We start from the raw sequence: 21,500 nt of genomic DNA, 5'->3' as shown, positions 1-21,500 counted from the left end.
GGCCACTCCCTCCTTTCTTTCTGTTTTTTTTTTTTAGGGCGGCACCCATGGCATATGGAGGTTTCCAGGCTACAGGTCCAATCGGAGCTGTAGCTGCGAGCCTACACCAAGCCACAGCAATGCCAGATCTGAGCCACATCTGCGACCTCCCACAGCTCACTGCAGTGCTGGATCCTCAACCCACTGAGTGAGGCCAAGGATCGAACCCGCATCTCATGGACACTGGGCAGGTTCGTTTCCGCTGCGCCATGATGGGAACTCCCCTCCCTCCTTTCTCATCATCTGCCCTTCCTGTGTCCTATGGCTGCCCCCTCTCCTTTCTCATCCCACCTCTTCAGTGACTTGTCCTTTGGGCTCCTCCTTTGTCCTGTCCTTCCATAGTGTTCTTTTGCAGGTCTGGTCTGCATCACTTTCTCTTTTCTTTGCACACTCTCTCTGGCCATTCTTCTGGATGCCAGTGGTTTCAGCCCATTTCTCTGTCAGTGCTTCTGGACTGTCTGTCTGTAGTGTGGTTCTTTGGTGCCCCTACTCACATACCCATGAAAATTCACTTGTACTTCAGACTCAGCACATTAAAACGGTACTCCTTGTCTTCCTCCTCAAACCATTTTTTTCCTCTCTGATTTCTTTCTTAGTGGTTCCAGCATTGCACCTATTGTTTAAGGTGGAATTTGGGTATTTCTGTACGTCTCCCACTACCTCAGGACTCACATTCATTATCCACCATCACATCATTCCTACTTCATAGTATCTCTCCCAGGCATCCTGTCCTCTCCGTGTCCACTGCCCATGGTCCTAACTGGGTCCGTTATTATCCCTTTTTTGGGGGGAATATGGTGTGGGTCTCCTTTTGTTTTTTTCTTGCCTCCAGGCTTACTCTAATCCCATTTAATCTTTCCATGTTAGGCTAGAGTGATGTTTTCCATTGCAAATCTGGCGATGAAATTCCTTCATTGAACAGTCTTTCATGTCTTCTCATTACCTCGGCAATATTTCCCAGAGCATGGCACTTGGGGAGCTCTGTTCTGACCAGATTTTCACCTAAGTTTGGGAATTGCTGCTTACAGTTTTTCCTTTTGGAAATTCATAACCACCTTTGGCATTTTACATGTTTTGGAAAGTCCTACGGTCAAGAAACTCAGCTAGCATTTCTCATGGTCTTGGTTGACCCCATGCCTCCCACATAGCAGCCTTGTAACACCTCATGACATTTGTGTTCTCAGTGCATTTGGGGAAAGGCTGTACTTCCCAGGCAAGGCTTGTCATGAGCTGACCCTCAGCTTGCTCTTCAGCCTCATTTTGCATAGCTCTCATGATCACGTTTTTAGTGACAGTGATTTTGAAGTTTTATTTCCTAAAAAATAGCATATTACCCATGCCTTTGGACTTTTAGCCTTCGTTTTTACCTCTGAGTGAAGTGCCCTCCATTCCCCTTGCCCCGCCAGAGAATTCTTTCTTGTTATTCACGGCTCAGCTCAACTACCATCTCCTCCAGGAAGCCCTCCCTGACTCCTCTCAATACAGTTGGTGCCCCTGTCTGGTGCTTTTTATCTCGTTTATCCTGTTACCATCACTGTCTCCTACAGACTGTAACCTTGAGCGCAGTGACATTGGTGCAGCAGTGTCTGCCGAGCACAGATGCTCAGTGAACACGAGCTGATGTGAAATGAGAACTTGGGTGAGGATGGAGTCATGGCAGGTTCCAGCTGCAGTGTTAGCAGCTACTGCTTCTAATGCGCTGGCCATGAAGGGGCGCCGTTTCAGACTCTCCCTCTGTGTTAACTCACGTAATGCTCACGCTGCCCCTGTGGGGTGGGCACTACCCTTACTACCCCTGTTGTTCAGATGGGCTAGCCGTGAGGGGGTTAGGGTATGGCCTGCCTGTTTCCTCCAAATGCAGGTGAAGGGGAGCCTCATCTCTGTGAGGATGTTGAGAGGGAGCAAACAGGTATCTTTCGGAGGCACTTCTTTACACAGGCAGATTAAATGCCTGGAAGGAGCTTTTTTTCCCCTTCTTTTCTTATCAAAGGGCAGAATTGCTCCATCCCCTCCTAAGAAAATGAAAAATGAATACTTCCATTTTGCTAAGAAATTGTCTCCTGTGTGTTACTTGCAACTTGCTGACAAATGTAACAGAGTTATTATTCTCACTGATGACCCCATCCTGAGCTGTTAGTGCTGAGGGTCTTCATTATTATTTTTTTTTTTTTTCTGAGGAGGGGCAAGAAAACCCATACATGCTTGAGGAAGGTGCACAGGTGCATAGGGGACAAGGGCCGCACCACCTGAGGCCCTGCACTGTATCTTGCCTCTGCACTTCACTTGCTTCACCTCTGTCTATGTGTTAGCAGCCAAACAGGAGCGCATTGCGGCACAGACGCCTTCAGAGCAGGCCACCATCGGGACAAAGAGCGCCACCGTGAATAAACTCCCCGGTTTCAGGCCCTGCAGTTCTGCTCCTGAATGCTGTCCCTGCCGATGGCTTAAAGATGTGCACCTGAACCTCTGAGGGACACTTGGGCCCTCTGCCTCACAGCCACTGTCTTCCAGGGAAACACGCCTGCTCTTTGCACCTACTCTTCGTCACAGTGGACTCGCCACAACGAAAAAAACTCCCTATCTGGAAGCTTCCACAGGAAGAGCCCTTACCTGAGAAGGATGACATCCATCAAAAGCAGCACCTTGGGCCCAAGACAAAGGCCACCAGTGCACACCTGGACTGACCTGGGGGGAGTCACAAGCATGCTTCCTGGTCTACAGCCCAGACATAAACCCTTCATTTGGGTAACGCAGAAGCCTGATGCCAATGGAGACATTCCAGTACCCAGTGCAATGGGCAAACGCCCTGGGTCATACTGACCCAAACAGTAACTGGGTCATTTCCCATGAGGCCTTGCACTTTTGCAAGTGAGGCCTATCAGTGCTGTGACCTCAGGGAAATCAGGACATGCTGGTCCTCCAGGACCCACGTGTCACCCGTAGGCACACAGTGAGAGAACCTAGCAAACAACCTGGGTTCCTACATCCGCATGAGTTCTATCGACCCAGGCCATTCACCCCGGAGACCACAGGCTCACTGCAGGAGAGCACTGCCTGCTCTCACAAGTGCTCAGTCCTACCGCCTCACAGCTGTCCAACCACAGGCCAGAGGTTTTCACGGTGGAACCAGCAGGCAGCAGGACCAAAATGCTGAGGGTCTTCTTTTAAATGTATTGGGTCAATGGATAGCAGTGGTTCTCAACTGGGGGTAGTCATGCACCCCAGGAGACACTGGGGAGTGTCTGGAGACATTTTCTGTTCAAAACTTGGGGGCATCTAGTGGGTAGAGGCCAGGGATACTGCTTAGCATCCCATAGTGCACAGGATGCCCCCCCCCATCTCCTTCACCCCACCCCCATTGCCACAGTCAAGAGTGATTTGTTCCACAGTGATGGCTTGAGAAACCCTGTTTATGATTCCAGGGTCAAGCTTACAGCAAAATGCCTTAGACCTTAAACAGAAAACGTGAAGGTCTAAACACAGCAGTGGGAAGTGGCAAATAAAGCCTGGTCACAAGTAGACTGTAAGGAAGTCCCTAAGACTTAATGAGCACAGCACAGAAAAGGTCATCAAACTGAAGGCAGGTGACCACCCCAGCACTCCATTCAGGAAACCAAAAAAACGCCCAGCCTTGTAAGTTAGGCTTAAGGAAGTTAGATACACGCAAGAGACCTTTAGACTGTTTACACTTATTTCTAGAAATCCACAAAAAAAAAAAAAAAAACCAAAAAACCACACTGAAGGATTCTTTCTAAATGTCATCCTCAAGGAAGTGTCCTAGAAATGTCATTCTGGAAGAAATGTCTCGGAATAGAACTAGCAGGAAAAAAGATTGCTTTCAGTACATGGGAAAAGGGGAGTCAGATGCATGACCAATGTGTGTCAGGTCTGATGGGTCCAAAGTGTATATAAAACTTGGCAAAGAAATTGACTCTGTAAAAGTTCTTTCTGTGTATGAGGGAAAGGAGGCTCAGCTGAAAAGAGATCTCCACGGTGGGTGGACATGAAGGGAGGTGTTTGTGACTGTCTTTTGCATGGAGGAAGAACATAGAAGACCCGTTTAAAGAATCAGAAATAAACATCAATATCAGGAAGTCATTCTTATGACTTGTGTTGTGACTGTGATCAGTGCTGTTGCTCACACCCACGCTGCGTGGTAGATGTCCCACGTCACAGATAGGAAGAGAGGTCACCTGAGGACAGAGTCCATCATATCGGCTCGGATCTCATCCTGCCCACATGTGGGTAGGCGAATCTAGAGATTACATCGTTGAGTTTGTGCAGAAATAACCCCACAGGCACATTTGGGTAGCTTAAAAAGGCCTCTAAAAACACACAGCCTGCTCCAGTCAAGAGTCAAGAGTAATCATCCAAACACAGTGAAGCACAAGAAAATAGCCAAGTTGTATTTGTTCTTTGCTTTATTGTGACGTCAAAACATTGTCTTTTTCAAATCTGGCAAAAGACTCAGCCCCCCCCCCCCAATAAAAATTATCAAGACTCTATGGTTTTATGTCTGAGTTAGTTAACAGGAGATATTTTCCCAAGTACATATTTGCGCTGTGAGATATTCTTGAGTGACAGTCCTGGTACGTCACTTGTAAATACATAAACATATGTTGCAAGTGTAAACTCCAGCTTGACCATTCAGGAGCCTTATGATCTGTGACAAGTTTCTTGTGTTTCTTTTCACTGATTGATTTTTTTTTTAAATTTTTTGGGCCACTCTGTGGCATGTGAAGTTCCCAGGCCAGGGATTAGATCCAAGCCGTGGTTGCGACCCACGTGGCAGCTGTGGCAATGCCAGATCCTTCGCCCCACTGTGCCAGGTTGCATCTCAGCACACCAGAGATACTGCTGATCCCATTATGCCACATGTGGGAACTCCTGATTGATTATTTTTTAATGTAAGCTTTATTGATATGTAATTTATATCCAGTCACACACATCCATTTTAAGGGTACAGTTTAAGATTTGACAAACACTTATACCCATGTGATAGCCATCAGAGTCGTGGTATGGAATTGTTCCATCACCTCTAGAGTTCTCTTTTGTCGCTTTGTGGTCCATCTTGCCCCCATTCTAGCTTCTGGCAACCACCAATCTCATGTCTGTCCAGTTTTGTGTTTTCTAGAATCTCATATAAAATAAACCACACAGAATGAGGCTTTGGGGTCTGGCTTCTTTTCCTTAGGATAACATCTCCTAAAGTCATCCAGTCTGTTGAGAGCATCAGTAGTCTTCTTGTTATTGCTGAGTGGTCTTCCCTTGTATGGATGTACTTATGGTAGTTTGTTATCTGCCCATCAGTGAAGGATATTGAGTTGTTTACAGGTTTGGCCACTGAATAAAGGGAGTGCATATGTTGCACCCGCATCTTGGTGTGGACACACATTTTCATTTTGCTTGTTTACGTACCCAGGAGTGCATTTGCTGCATCATAGGTTGAGTGTGTGTTTAACTGTTTAAAAAAAAAAAATTACGCAAGAGTGTTTTCCAAAGTCGTGAGGTGTTTTACATTCCTACCAGCAATGCCTGAGGGTCTCAGTTGCTCTGCATCTTTGCCAGTACTGGGTATGGTAAGTTTAAAAAAAGTACTCATTTAATGTGGTATTTCAGGAGTTCCCACTGTGGCAGTTGAACTGCGGCTTGGATCTGATCCCTAGCCTGGGAATGCCATATGCTGTGGGATGGCCAAAAAAAGAAAAAAAAAAAAAAAGGTGGTATTTCTGGCATTCCCATCATGGCTTAGCAGAAAAGAATCTGACTGGCATCCATGGGGATGCAGGTTTGATTCCTAGCTTTGCTCAGTGGGTTAAAGATCAGGCATTGCTATGGCTGTGGCATAGGCCGGCAGCTGCAACTCTGTTTGGACCTCTAGCCTGGGAATCTCCATATGCCGAGGGTACAGCCCTAAAAAGACAAAAAGAATATAGTGGTATTTTATTTTGACTTTAACCTGTGATTCCCAATGGCTAAAGATACTGAACATTTTTCCCTGTGTTTATTTGCCATCCTTGTCTGTTCTTGGGGGACATGCACTTATACTTATTGAGTGTGACATATAATATGTAGAATGACGTTCATGTAGTTAGAATTTTTTGAGTATTACAATGAAAGTCTCAGAGCTTTTTTTTCTCCTCCTTCACTTTTTTTTTTTTTTTTAAATAAATGGTGGTCAATGGGCAAAGAGTGACTTAGAGGTTATGAAAATTTGACAGACCAAATGCTGCTTTTGGTTCAGTTTTTTTTTTTTTCTTGTCTTTTGTCCTTTTTGGGGCTAAGCCTGGGGAGGTTCCCAGGCTAGGGGTCTAATCAGAGCTGTAGCCACTGGCCTACACCACAGCTCATGGCAACGCCAGATCCTTAACCTATTGAGCAAGGCCAGAGATTGAACCCGCAACCACATGGTTCCTAGTCAGATTCCTTTCTGCTGTGCCACGACGGGAACCCCTTGTTTCAGTTTTTCATGAAGATGGATGTAGCACTCCGGGTCTGAAGGTCCATGAAAGAAGGGAAGAGGGAAGGGGTTGAGATCTGAAAAGTTGAGTCAGGAGATGGATAGCTGGAGAGTGTTCCAAAGAGCTGAGAAAGTTTGCAGCACAAAGAAATCAGCCTTTAACCTGTGGGCCACAAGGAATCATCGACATTGTGAAATTGAGAATGTCATCGTTAGATCTGAGTGTCAGAAATGCAAACAGGGCAGCCCCCTATTGTTTAACCTGTTTTCCCCGTATGCTCTTGCCAGTGTCCGTAGGAGCAGCATCTGCTTAAGTCAGGAAAGTTTTCCTCTCAAAACCCAAAGAGTGTGGAGGGGTCAAGTCAACTCTGTAGGCTTCCACAGAAGTGGTGGATTTTGCCTGGCGTAGCCACCTCTGTGGGATTGGAAATGCTCCCTGGACCCACATATCTTCCACATGAACACCGCACAAGGCCTGAAGACCCCACCAATTGTCCTTGAGAGCTGACCTTGATCATTTCCCCTTGTTCTGTTGTTCTATTGCATGGAAGGAGGATAACGTATTTCATTCTTTTTAGCAGTCTCTTTGTTTCTTCTGTTTCCCTGTTGCAGTCGTAAGTGTCATCATTCCCCAGGGGGCACAGATATATTTTGAGTATAATCAATACTGCTAAAAATGTGCATACTAAAATGGGAAATCTCAACATATTTAGCACATGTTGATTCAATACATATCGATGGAGCACCTGTTGCCAGGAATTCCCAGGCACTGCACTTACGTGTGGAATATCATGTCAGTGACTCAAATATACAGAGATGCCCAAGGATCATGGACCTGCATGCTTGCAGAGGGAGCGACAGCGCCTGGCAAGACCAGACAAGTAAATTACATACTGTGTTAGAAGACAGTAAGTGCCCTGAGGAGGAGCTCTTTAAAATGCTTCTGTGTCAAGAGTTCCTGTTGTGGCTCAGCAGGTTAAGAACCTGACTAGTATCCATGAGGATGCCAGTTCACTCCCTGGCCTTGATCAGTGGGTTAAGGATCCAGATTGCCACAAGCTGCAGCGTAGTTTGCAGATGTGGCTTGGATCCTGAGTTGCTGTGGCTGTAGTGTGGCTGCTGTGGCAGCTGCAACTCCGATTCAACCCCTAGCCTGAGAAGTTCCACATGCCTCAGGTGTAGCCCTAAAAAGAGAAAAAAAAAAAAATCCTTCTGTGAGCTTGTCCAGAGTTGTGACCCTTGACTATCTTATAGCATATTCTTCCATGGTCAGGGGCATTTATACCACAACTGGGATTTGGTCCTCATGGGACAGGATGGAGAGCAGTGAAGCTACAACAATGAGAGAGGGGCAGGCTGTGAAGAGGCAGGGAGCTTGCAAGCCTGTCTGCAAAGGGTGTTGGAGGCGGACGTGCCATCCACAAGGTCAAAAGGAGCTTCCTGCCTTCCATCAGGAAAGCTTTTTGTGCTCTCCGGATTTCAGAATAATTTCACAGTGAACTTTCTGGGGTCAGGGCATGGGGAAAATGAAACAGAACTTTAGACATAAATACTGACTGTAATGAATTCTGATTGCTGTTTCAGTAAGCACAGAACGATGCACAGGCCCTTCTATAACCCAGGACCTGAAACAGCCCCTGGTGAAGCTGAAGCATGTACCTAAGTTGATCTTTTTGTTTTGTTGTGTTTTTAATTCCACCTACAAATACCAGTTTCTTGACATGTTACTCTTGGATTTTCCACAACATGATTTGGTTGCACAGAGTACTCTTTTGTTTTTCATCTCTTGATAATAAAACAGGCCTGGCTCTTCTTTCTGGGACAGAACCACCTCCGTCCTGTTGCTACTTGTGCTTTGAATATCACTGAAGAGAGAGAGCTTTCTTGGCAAGGCATCCATCATGACTGGGTTGAAAAGAACTCCTTCCCACAGAAAACCATTCATGTCTAGAATGTAAGACAGGCCCTACTGGGTGATATAATTTTCATCTGACACATAAAACATGCCGACAGAATTTTTTTTCTCTCACAGGCAGAATGGAATCTTGTAATGCCATAAGCCATCAGATACTTCTGCTTTCCAAGTCTGAATTACAACTCCTTTTCCTCTTGAAGCTGATAATTTCATTAGGATGAAGATTTTCTGCATATAATAGATTTCTTTGCTCCTTTGCAGAGTTTGAGCGGTGGGTAATTGAGCCTTTAGGTAATTGGCCGTGGCTGATTGGCTGGGTACGAGGAAGATCAGATGCAATTCCACCCCCTCTTATGTTGTGTGTGCTGGCCCAAGGGCAGGAGTTTGCCAACCCTTGACAAAGATGATTATGAAATGTCAGTGAAAAATCAGAACTTTGGAATGAAATTCACCTGAGTGGCATTCCCATTTTTCCATAACTCACTGTATGATCTTGGGTAGGGGATTAACCTTTCTGTATCTTGGTTTGGGTTGGCTTCTCTTTTAAGAGAGGGACAATAATGCTGATTTTGCCAGGTTTTGTAAGGATTAAGACTCATAATATATGGTTGCTGGCACATTGTAAATGACATCATTGGTAGAAAATTATTATGTTAAATTATAGCTTTAAACTTTAAATGTGAAAGATTAAAGTCTACTTACATTCCAGTATCTTACTGTTCTTAGAACTTGACTTTGGATCCTCAGATATGCAAACACATAAATAGCACATACACTCAGGCTGCCCCAGCTCATGAGGGAGAGTACTGCTGTTGTGCCTGAGACAGTGAGTGATGAATATGGGAAGTCAATTGGTCATGGCAGAAACAGAGCCGTCGCACATGACTTGAATTCAGCACCACTTAAGAAGTCCTTGTTTAGCAAGAAAAAAATTTTGATGTCATCTAGTAACATAGTTGGGTTTGATGTTGCCCAGTAGCATAGCTGGGGGGCGAAATGCAATGTTAGTTTCTAAAGCATTTCTCTTGTTATTAAGGTTCAAAAACAAATAAAACACAATGCTGAGACAATTACGCAGTCCAAAGCCGAGTCTGTTGTGGGCATAAGATCTTTGCTTTCAAAAGTATCATAAACCAGAGCTTTGCAGAGTTTTTGCATGTCTGCTGGAAAAATGTATTTTCTCCCAGGTTCTATTTTAGTTCTAATTTTTTTTTTTTTTTGTCTTTTGTCTCTTTTTTAGGACCGCACCCACAGCCTATGGAGGTTCCCAGGCTAGGGGTCAAATCAGAGCTGTAGATGCCGGTCTTCACCACAGCCACACCTACACGGGATGCGAGCTGCGTCTGCAACCCACACCACAGCTCACAGCAGTGCCAGATCTGCAACCCACTGAGTGAGGCCAGGGATCAAACCTGCATCCTCATGGATACTAGTTGGGCTCGTTAACCACTGAGCCACCACGGGAACTCCTTTAGTTCTAATTTTTGTAGAAAAGACATACTCAGAAGTTTCGCCTTTTCCCTCAGACTGTCGTTCTTTCATTGGCATGCATCTCTTTTTGTTTGTATTTAGGAAAAGCAGTTAATTTCAAAGATGTGGCTAACAAGAGCATAAAACCCTCTGTTCAATAAACCACTGATGTCTCAAAATTAAAAAAATAAAATAAAAGCAGCAGAGCAAGGGTTAAGAGTTAACCATACATTAGGTGTTGAGCCCTGATCATGGCTAGAAATTGCTTTCTCTCTCATAGACTGTCTCTAGACTTTCTTTTTTTTAAAAAAAAATGTTTTAAATTATAGTATAGTTGACTTACATTTTTCTGTCAATTTCTGCTATACAGCAAAGTAACCCAGCCATATATATATACTGTGTATATATTTATGCACATTCTTTTTCTTGTGTTATCTTCTATCACGTTATATCCCAAGTGATTGGATAGAGTTCCCTGTGCTGCACAGCAAGATCTCATTGCTTATCCATTCTCAATATCATAGTTTGCATCTACCAACCCCAAACTCCCAGTCCATCTCCCTCCCTCCCCCTCTCCCTTGGCAACCACAAGTCTGTTCTCCATGTCTGTGATTCTCTTTCAGTTCTATAGATAGGTTCATCTATACCATTTTTTAGAGTCCACATACAAGTGATATCATAAGTATTTGTCTTTCTCTTTCTGACTTACTTCCCTCTGAATGAGTCTCTCTAGTTCCATCCATGTTGCTGCAAATGGCATTATTTTGTTCTTTTTGATGGCTGAGTAGTATTCATTGTGTATATATACCACTTCTTCTTAATCCATTCATCTGTCGGTGGACATTTATGTTGTTTCCATGTCTTAACTATTGTGAATAGTGCTGCAGTGAACATATAGGGGTGCATTTATCTTTTTTCTTTTTTTCCTTTTAGAGCCACACCTGTGGCATATGGAAGTTCCCAGGTTAAGGGTTGAATTGGAGCTGCCACTGCCAGCCTATGCCACAGCCAGAGCAATGCCAGATCTGAGCCATGTCTGTGACCTCCGTTGCAGCTTGTGGCAACACTAGATCTTTAACCCACTGAGTAAGGCCAGGGATCCAACCCACACCCTCATGGATGCAGTTGGATTCATTTCCACTGAGCCACAACAGGAACTCCTGCATGTATCTTTTTGAATGAAAGTTTTGTTTGTATATATGCCAAGGAGTGGCATTACTGGGTCATATGGTAGTTCTATATTTATTTTCTGAGGAACCTCTATACTGTTTTCCTAGTGGGTGTACCAATTTACATTCCCCCCAACAGTGGAGGAGGGTTCTCTTTTCTCCACACCTGCTCCATCATTTGTTATTCGTTGACTCATTAATGACAGCAATTCTGACTGGTGGGAGGTGGTACCTCATTGTAGATTTGATTTACATTTTTCTAATAATTAGTGATGTTGAGCATCTTTTTCAATGTGCCTGTTGGCCATCTGGTCTTCTTTGGAGAGAAATGTCTGTTTAGGTTTTCTGCTTATTTTCCACTTGTTGTTGTTGTTTGTTGTTGAGTTAAATACATTTTTTTTTATATTTTGGAGATAAAGCCCTTGTTGGCTGCTTCATTTGCAATTATTTTTTCCCATTCTATAGGTTGTCTTTTCATTTTTTTGTGCTTACCTTTGCTGTGCCAAAGCTTGTAATTTTGATTAGGTCCCAGTGACTTATTTTTGTTTTTATTTCTAATGCCTTGGGAGACTGACCTAAGAAAACATTTGTATGGTTGATGTCAGAAAATGTTTTGCCTCTAGGAGTTTTTTGGTGTCTTATCTTATGATTAAGTCTTTAAGCCATTTTGAGTTTATTTTTGTGGATGTTGTGAGGCTGTGTTTTAGTTTCACTGATTTACATGCAAGTGTCCAGTTTTTCTAGCACCATGTGCTGAAGAGACTGTCTTTTCCCCATTTTATATTCTTGCCTCCTTTATCAAAGATTAACGGACTGTAGGTGTCTGGGTTTATTTATGAGCTGTTTCTTTCTATTCTGTTCCACTGGTCTGTAAGTCTGTTTTTATTCCAGTACCACACTGTTTTGATTACTGTAGCTTTGTAATATTGTCTGAAACCTGGGAGAGTTATGCTTCCTGCTTGGGTTTTTTTTTTTTTTTCCTCCTCAGGATTTCTTTGGCAATTCTGGGTCTTGTATGATTCCATATAAATTTTTTGATTGTTTTTTCTAGTTCTATGAAAAATGTCATGGATAATTTCATAGGGATCACATTAAATCTATAGATTACTTTGAGTGGTATGGCTGTTTTAATGATAGTAATTCTTCAGCATGGGATAGTAATCCAGCAGCATGGGATATCTTTCCATTTCTTTGAATCCTTTCTCTAATTTCCTTGATTATGCTTAATTGTTCTCAGCCTATAAATCTTTCACCTCCTTAATCAGGTTTATTCCTAGGTATTTAACTTTATGGAGTGTGATTTTTAAAGGTATTTTTTATATTCCTATTCTATATTTTATATTTCATTGCTGGTATAGAGAAATGCAACTGATTTCTTTCCTTTTTTTGTCTTTTTGTTGTTGTTGTTGCTATTTCTTGGGCCGCTCCGGCGGCATATGGAGGTTCCCAGGCTAGGGGTTGAATCAGAGCTGTAGCCACCGGCCTACGCCAGAGCCACAGCAACGCGGGATCCGAGCCGCGTCTGCAACCTACACCACAGCTCATGGCAACGCCGGATCGTTAACCCACTGAGCAAGGGCAGGGACCGAACCCGCAACCTCATGGTTCCTAGTCGGATTCGTTAACCACTGCGCCACGACGGGAACTCCTGCAACTGATTTCTGAATGTTAATCTTGTATCCTGCTACTTTGCTGAATTCATTGATCAGTTCCAGTAGTTTTTGTTTGGTGTCTCTAGACATTCCATCTAAAATATACTGTTTGGTGGCTGACCTTATGAAAATGGCTATAAAGGAATCCTTTTTTGTAATGTAATAATTTATGAGATGTCTTGTTTAATATTCTAAGGGCTAGTGAAGCATTGAGTGAAGCTAAAAGCCTAAAGAATTGGCCAGAGCTCAGCTTAGCCCCAAGGCAGGCACCATTTTCCCTGAGAAGGGCTGTGTTCCTGGGACCTGGGTGGAATGAGGCATCTCTCCTCACTTCTGCCTTGACCAGGGAGTTCTACACCTCTCCATCCTAAGCTTCTCTGTCAGTTATCACCACTCTTTTTTGGACAGTTCCAACCCAGGGCCATTTCACATGAAAACTTTGGCCCCCTAGATTGTTTGCAGTGGTGGGGTGGCAGTTTCCTAGTGATGGGCATCCCATGATCCTCTTACAGGCCATCATGAGAGGATCACGTTCACACCTACTTGCTGGCCAAAGGATGGTATCAGGGTCATTTTCCCCATGAATTCTTCCTGGCTCTGGCCCGGTGTGATGGTGAGTTTGGGACACAGACAGGTGGCAGATTTCCTTATTGTGATGGCTCTTCGTGACTGACTTGCCAAAGCAGATTTTTTTCTTAGCACCATTTACCCAGCGTCCCCTCCACTTGTGCATGCATTTGGAGTTGGCTGCACCTTGTTCGGTCACTGCTGTAAAAGTCCAGAGAACATTTTCTTCCCCTCTTTCCCCTTGGGTTGTGGTTTTCATTGCATTCAGAGAGAAATTGCTGAATGCATAAGAATAATCTCCATTCTTACTCATCCTTCGATATTGAGCTCAGGAGTCTTTGCCTCTAGAAAGCCTTCCTGATGGTTCCAAGCACTAGGTTTTGTTTGGAGGCTTTTCTGGGTTCCCCAGCACAGGCTGTGCTTGCTTCTCCAGCAGGAACACTGTGCCATGAAAAATGCCTTTGAGGCCTTTGCATTCAGGTTCTGTGCTTTCCATGACTGGACTAAAGTAGGAACTTGCTGCATTTCTGAATACTTAGCAGAGCACTTGAGAATTCTGGGCATGATTAAGTGATAACTCATGCATAAAAATCAGAGTTTCAAACGCCTAATAAGCACTTGGCTAGCTTTTATATTAGTTGGCGTCATTTGGCTGAGGGCAGTGGAAAACCCAACAGTCAGGTATTTAAGTGGAAAGGGATGTTCTTGCCTTGCCCATCATAAAAACTTAGTGTAGGATACCATGGTGGGTGTGGTGGGACCTTGGCTTCATGATCCAGGCAGGCCCATTTTCATTCTTTTGCCACCTGGCATAGGAGGATGCCTTTGTCCTCATGGATACAGAGTGGCTGCTGCATCTCCTGACTCATGTCTCCTTATGGGTAGGAAGAAGGAGAAAGGAGCAAAGAGACCAGGGGGAGAGCTCTCCTAGAAGCGCCGCTTGTCCTATGGCTTTCACTTGCCTCTCATTGGCCAGGATTGAGTCAGTTACTGAACAGGGGCTGTGGAAGGGGAGGGATCAGCCACCTCAGAAGGTCTGCTAGAGGACATTGTTCTGCTTCTGCGTGGCCTGCTTACAGAGGGGCTGGGGGTGTATGTATTGATGGCCCTCTCAGTGGACCAGGACGGCGATGGATTCACACACTGCGCCCTGCCTTCCTCTGCACTGCTCTCCTGCATTTCTGCTCCATCTTCCCTTCACCGCCTGTTTTCTTCCTTCCAGTCACTCATCATGACTCAGAACATGGTCTGGGGTCCAGCATCCGCATCCCGTGGGAGTGTATTAGACGTGAGGGGTCTGAATGTTTACCCCAGACCTCCAGCGTCAGAAACTTTGGCAGTGGGGCTCAGCAGTCTGTATAGTATGACAGGCCCTGCAGGTGCTTCTGTTGCAATCACAAATTCGTCAGCTCCTTTTTCTTTCTCTTGCTCTGGGTCTTCCATGTCAGCAGGTGGAATTAAAGCATTCCAGGAATACTTGTGTGCTTGAACATTTTATATTGTGTTGTTTAATTAAGTATCAGGTGAGATTGTATTTACCATCCAGTTTTTAAAAATACTAGCTGATTTGAATGTCTCTTGGATTGGATGAGTTTTTTGGTGGCCCTTGACTGAAGATAAAAAATGGAATTTCTAGTCTTGATCAACAAGCAGCAAAACAAGTTCGAGTATTATTTTTTCTTTATGGAAATATTTGATTGCACATTTGAACAGACCTAACGGGCAGTTAGTTTTCATGTTATGAAGACTCTGTGTACACACACATACACATATCTTAAAAGAATATTGGAAGAAGGTGTATCTAATTCTTTGCTATACATTTAGTTAAAGCAACAGTCTTGAAAAATAGCCATCATTAGGAAGAAGCTGTTTATGGAATCAGATGCAGACCACTTATTTTTAGAACAAACACCTTGCAGTTACAACAGGAAAAAATAAATGATTGTATGTATTTGAGGTGTGAGATAAAATTAACATGAGGAGGAGAGGAACAATGCAGATTGTGTGGGTAGGAATTTATTTTCCTTTTGGGTTCCAAGAGTCAGTGCTATCAAACTAAAAATTGGTCCTCTCCAAGAGAAGACAAGGTTTTGTGCCAGCTTTGTTTTATTATTATTCTTTGTGCTATTATTTTTGGCTTACAGACAGCAGCTTTCTGCAAAGGATTCACAAATGGTTCTTCTTGTTTGACGTAAATGTAAAGTCTGTCAATTCCTGAGCCTGCATATTTTGCAAAAATATCATGCACCAGCATCTTCATTCTAGTTTGGAACTGGTTCAGGAAAATGTCCTTGGCTCCAAAAGAGCTTTAAATAAGGTTTGGATGCTCTGAGAGGCTGGGCTTGGCTCCAGCCTCATTTCCCTCTGCCACTTCCAGTAATGATGGAGCTCTGTGGGCATCGCTTCCTGAAGAGGCCTGGGCCTATAAATAAACAGAGAAAGCTACATTGTTCCCCGCTACCTCGCCCTGGACCTTTTGCACAAACAGAGATGTGTCTGAAAGGAGCATAAAGTCACATGGGAAAGGCAAGAAAAACAGAGCAAGGAAAAAATGTCTGTCTTACCTGGAGCGTCTGGCTCACCTTGCCAAGCTTTACAGCCCTGTGCACACCTGTGGCACACTAACTGGTGGACTCCAGAGCTAAAACAGGAGGCTGGTTTTCCGTGGGTTTTTGGAAGTTCCTGTGTAATCCTGAAGAATTTTATCTGAGTCCTCCTGTGGTGATATGCGCACGTTCCCAGTGGGGACGTGTATGGTGTCTGATGGCCGACTAGCCCCTGGGCGATGGGGCTGCTGACTCCTGCTCATCTGCTCCTGCTCCTCTGCCCACGTGCAAGCAGCATGCGTCCTCCCTGTTCCTCAGCGTGCTGTGCTCAGTCGTCCTTGGGCAGCTGTACTGTAGTCTTCTTGATTTAGAGCCCCGTCCCCCTCATACACACATGGCCCTTCTTTCACCCCAGAGGTGAATTCACTATTCCTGCTCAGGCAGCCCCTCTCCGCAACCCCTCCCCTCTTACCAGGCCTTATTTGTCTCCATGGCGCTCATCTCAGCTTGCCATAATATATTTTAAAATTATTTGTCTTCTGCATTAGAAAGTGATCTTGACAGAGGAGGAGTTCCCATCATGGCTCAGTGGAAATGAGTAGTTTGGATACTGACTAGTATCCATAAGGACGCAGGTTCGATCCCTGGCCTTGCTCAGTGGGTTAAGGATCCAGCATTGCCATGAGCTGTGGTGTAGGTCAAAGAGGCAACTTGGATATGGTGTTGCTGTGGCTGTGGTGTAGGCAGGCAGCTGAAGTTCTGATTTGACCCCTAGTCTCAGAACCTCCATATGCACCCCTAAAAAGACAAAAAAAAAAAAAAAAGGTCTTGATGGACAAGCAAATTTGTTTTGTTCCTTGGTTTCAACTCAGTGTCTAGAATATGGTACTCACTGAGTGTGTGAGTAATATGTTATGTAAATAAATAAGTACATGAATGTATTCCTAATATAGTAATTTTTATTTGGGTGACTCTCATATTAGTTGCATAACACTGTACTCAAGAATTTTATCTGACTTTTCCAGTGATGATATGCATGCATAAATCCAAAGATGGTCTGTCTGTAATTATCTATCCCTTCCTGTCTGTTTATCTTCCTGCCTGCCTATCTATCTATCTATCTATCTATCTATCAGCAATTAGGTTCCAGATAGGAACCACTAACTTGGGTAGGGTGGGTGACCCATACTTCTATGAATAGTACTAGGTAAGAGGTTAGACTTGAGGTGGCTTCTAGAGAGAAATGGATTTGTCATCATCATTATCAGTTATCATGATTGATTAGTAATGAGGCAATGATTAAATATCACACAGAGAGTTCCCACTATGATGCAGTGGGATTGCTGGTGTTTCTGTAGTGCTGGGGCACAGGTTTGATCCTTGGCCTGGCATAGTGGATTGAAAAGATCCAGCATTGTGCAAATGTGGCTTACATCTGATCCCTGGCCCAGGAAACCCACATGCCATGGGGTGTCCAGAAAAGAAAAAAAAATATATATATATAGAATTAAAAGTTTTTTTGTGTGTGTCTTTTTAGGGCCGCAGGCTAGGGGTTGAATCAGGGCTGCAGCTTCCAGCCTATACTACAGCTGCAGCAATGCCAGATACTAGCCACATCTGTGACCTACACCACAGCTTTTGGCAATGCCAGATCCTTAACCCACTGAGCAAGGCCAGGGATTGAACCTGTATCCTCATGGATACTAGTTGGGTTGTTAACCTGCTGAGCTACAATGGGAACTCCCAGAATTCAATTTTTACATCAGCAGTTACTTTGTTAGCTATATGTGTGAATGTATACTCTTGAAACTCCCAGTATAAAAAGGGGGAAAAAAGAGATGTAGTTCCTACATTATTTTTTTGTTCAGTGGCTTATTCATGATACGGAAAATTAGCTTTTATTATAGGTTAAGAGGTCATTTTTCTTTTACCTCCCACATTCCTCTCTCTAGCCATTATTGCCTGCTCCTTCTAGCTCCTTTTTTCTTTTTTCCCCTCTTAGTGCATCCCTTCCTCTTCCTTTGATTCCTTGTTGGGTGAGAAACTTCTTAGTAAAAATAACTGAGACAAGTGATTTTTGCTTGCATAATGATCTTCCCTCATCCCTTATGGTACTAATAATACCACATACAAGGTCATAAGCACTTTATGTGCCCTGCCTCAACTGACTCATCCCTAAAATGGGGGTCATGGTGAGTGCCACAGAGATGAAGGGCTAAATCCTGGTCAGTGAGTCTAAGCAAAAACCTTCAAGTCACGTGACTCGATAAATATCAGATCCAGAATTTGACTTGGCAGTGTATTTCCTGCAGCTCAGTTACTTCTCCACCAACTGTTAACCAGGTGCATAAAAGAAAATGATTAGCTTCTCCTGTTGCAATAATTTGAGACTTTCCAAAAAATGTTGCAAAACTAAGTCTTCCCATATTTCTTTTCTCCAGCTTTTAGAAATGTTACCATCTTAAGTAGCCATAGTACAATGTTCAGAACAAAGAAATTAATGCTGATATCATACTGTTAAGCAGCCTGCAGAGTTTATTTGGATTTCACCAATCTCCCCACTTTTTCTGATGTCCTTTTTCTGGTCTGGGATCCCCCACTGTATATTGTTCAGTGGGATCCTTAGTTTTCTTCAGTCTGGGGACAGTTTCTGAATCTTTCTTTGCCTTTCATGATTTTGACACTTGGGAAAAGTATTGGTCACTTGGTAGGTGGACTTTTGGATTTTCCTGGTTTTTCCTCAAGATTAAATTTAGCTTATGCAAGAATATTACAGAATCCATGTTGCCTTCTTCTCAGTTCAGGATATCAGGGAGTACTTGGTGACAATATGTTTCATTGCTGCTGAGATGTATCTTGATCTTTGGCTACAGTTGGGTCTGCCAGGATTCTCTCTTGTAAAGTTACTATTTTTCCTTTGAAATTAAAAAATATCTTGTGAAAAGATACTTTGGCAGCCTGCAGAGGTCCTGCTTCTTACACTCCTTTTTAACCCTCTAATTTTTAGCATTTCTGAACGATGCCTTCTGGAACACTTATTACTGTGGGATATGCATGTGGTGTTTTTCTGTTTCCTTTGTTCTTCTGCGTTTATTAACTGGAACTTGGATAAGGAGGAGCTATACCTTCTCCTCCTTTGATTTGTTAATAATGAATTCATGGCTATTCATTCTCTTCTATGGATTAGAATTCACTACAGTCTGTATTTTTGGTTGTTGTGATTGTCCCAGATTTGGTCATTGGGAGATCCTTTTACCGGGCTCCTGTGTCCTTCTGACACACCCTCATCACTTTTTGAGCACTTCCTTAATTTTTGGCACTACATAGTATTCCTAGAACATTTTATATGTTCATTGCCTCAGTCCCAGAATAAACTGTCTCTCTCCAGGAAACCCTGGTTCCTTTTATTGGAGAATGAAGTTAGAAACCAAGATATGGGTGCTGGGTGAAATTCCCTGCTACTGGGGTGTTATTGCTTCTTAGCTCTCTGAAAGAACAGTGCTGTTTCCTAGAACATAAACGACTCGCACACATGTACATATACACTCATCTATATCAGTATCTGTTTATGTACTAAAGACATGAGTTTATTCTGACATATCAAGGTCAAGTTCACTACCACAGTGTGGATGGATTCTCACCGTTTCCTTGTAACTCCTCTCTCCCAGCAATGGAAGGCCCGCCTCTCGTTATCCAGAGTATATTTATGAATTTATTCAATCCTAGTATGTGTGTGCATGTATGTATGTATATTTGAATATTTATGTATACATATTCAAAATTACTACCATACTTCTTGAATAGTAGAAAATATTCTAAGTAGAATGTAGTATATGGATACCTTTGTTTTTGTCTTTTAAGCCTTATATATAGCTTAAAATACTGTTTTCCAGAGTTACTCAGTTCTTTTTTTTTTTTTTTTTTTTCCAGTGTGGCTGTGTTATCCAGTTGTCATTGGCTTAAGCTCATGTGTTACTGCTTGAAGTCCATTTTGGGTCCCTGTCCCCTCACTCCCACTGGCCTTGATTTTAGTTATTTATTAATTTTTTTGAGAAAATGAAATATTAGCCTTGTTCTAAAAGTCAGAACCATACAAAAAGATATCCACATAGAGGTGTCACTCCCCCCATACCTTCTACCCCATTGCCATGCACGGGTCTTTCCTCGGTGCCCACCCATCCCCTGTAGGGAGTTTCCGATTTGTCTCAGCTGTGTGTCTTCAATGCCAGAGAACAAATGCATCCACGGCCTCCCACATCCCCTCCTTCCGTACGTGATGGATGATGTCCTCTAAGTATTATTTGCCCTTTGCTATTTTTGCTGCATGGTTCATCCTGGAAATATCAGTTCATGGGGATCATCTCCATTCTGTAGTCTTTATTTTTCCAGTTCAGGTGTAACTTACCTACAGTAAAGTGCAGAGATCCTAAGTGTACGGGCTGATGGGTGTTCCATGTGTTTACGCTTGCGTAAACATTCCTCAGATGACACTATGGAAAATTTCCAGCACCCTGGAGCTTCCCCTCCTGCCCTTTCTCAATCGTCTCCTTGAAACCTTTGAGACCGGGGTGATGATTGTTCTCATTCCTATCCGCATTGCTTAGTGTTGCCTGTACTTGGAGCCAAAAAACAGCATCATTTCCTTCTGGTTTTGCTGGTTCAACAGTATGTTTACTCCACATTCCTATGAACTGATAGAGGCCCAGCAAAGTAAGCCTGGGATCTGAATGCTTCATCGTCTGTTATCCTGCAGCAGGCTGATGGAGGAGCACGGCTTGCAGGTGTTAGAGCATCCTGCTCCCGGCTTTGCAGGAGATTACGCCTTGTTAAAAAAAAAAAAAAAAGATGTTCTATAAGAGATTTTCTTTCTTTTTTCTTTTTAGGGCTGCACCTGAGGCATATGGAAGTTCTTGGGCTAGCAATCAAATCGGCACTATAGCTGCTGGCATACGCTGCAGCCACAGCAATGCCTGATCCTTAACCCCTGAGTGAGGCCAGGGATCAGAGCTGCATCCTCATGGATACGATGTCGGGTTCTTAACCTGCTGAGCCGCAATGGGAACTCCTATAAGAGATTTTAAAAACTATATCTAACTCCAACAGTCTCAGGGTCTTTACAGTGAAACTAACTGGGAAGAGAATTCTGGGAGCTCCCTTGTGGTACAGTGGATTGTCACTGCAGTGGCTTGGGTTGCTCTGTGGTGTGGGTTTGATCCCACACGTGTGGCCAAAAAGAAAGAAAGAATTCTGCCAAACAGCTTGAAAACTGCCCCTTGGTTTACAATACATATTTGTGCTCTTGATCTCTGTTTCTGTACATAACTTGGAGTGAGAGCTGTATAATTCTGCTGAAATGTGTGTTCTGCAAGGCAGGGAAGGTGCCCACTTTCTTCGTCACCATAGTACCTAGCTGGTGAGCAAGGGGATGATTCCCAAACAGCTCTGAATGGCCCAACAACTCCGGGGGGGCTTCAGAGTCCAGCACAGGTGATGGCTGGGGCTGACTGAGAGCTAGAACCATCCCAGAACACACAGGCAGAGGCTTATTTGGTCTCTCCAAACAGTCTGAATCTGTCTTACCCCTTTTTCTGCTCTAACTGGGCTTGGCAAGGAGGAGGAGTGTTGCTCTGCTCCAAGGAGCAAAAAAAAAAAAAAACTGATAGATGGTTCTAGATTGAATGT

The 21,500-nt window shown here is 43.6% G+C and overlaps 1 protein-coding gene across 3 annotated transcripts in view; it reads left to right on the top strand.

The window, feature by feature from the left end:
- Positions 1-21,500, top strand: part of LOC110257727 (uncharacterized) — a 375,658-nt gene that overhangs the window by 69,122 nt on the left and 285,036 nt on the right. Inside the window, exon 5 of one of the 3 annotated variants that reach the window (XR_014835035.1) lies at positions 2,349-3,771. The exons of 1 other annotated variant lie outside the window; for it this stretch is intronic. The gene's annotated coding sequence lies outside the window, so the exon portion shown is untranslated. Of the gene's footprint in view, positions 1-2,348; positions 4,543-21,500 lie in introns of those variants that run through there. One more of the 3 variants, XM_085007125.1, reaches the window with a different exon arrangement.

This window comes from Sus scrofa, chromosome X, assembly GCF_054392235.1.
Source record: "Sus scrofa isolate SSC_HxYL_T2T_F1_AM1 chromosome X, Sscrofa_HxYL_maternal_Yorkshire_Landrace_v2.0, whole genome shotgun sequence".
NCBI classification, from domain to species: domain Eukaryota; kingdom Metazoa; phylum Chordata; class Mammalia; order Artiodactyla; family Suidae; genus Sus; species Sus scrofa.
This window is presented reverse-complemented; position numbering and strand designations above follow the sequence as displayed.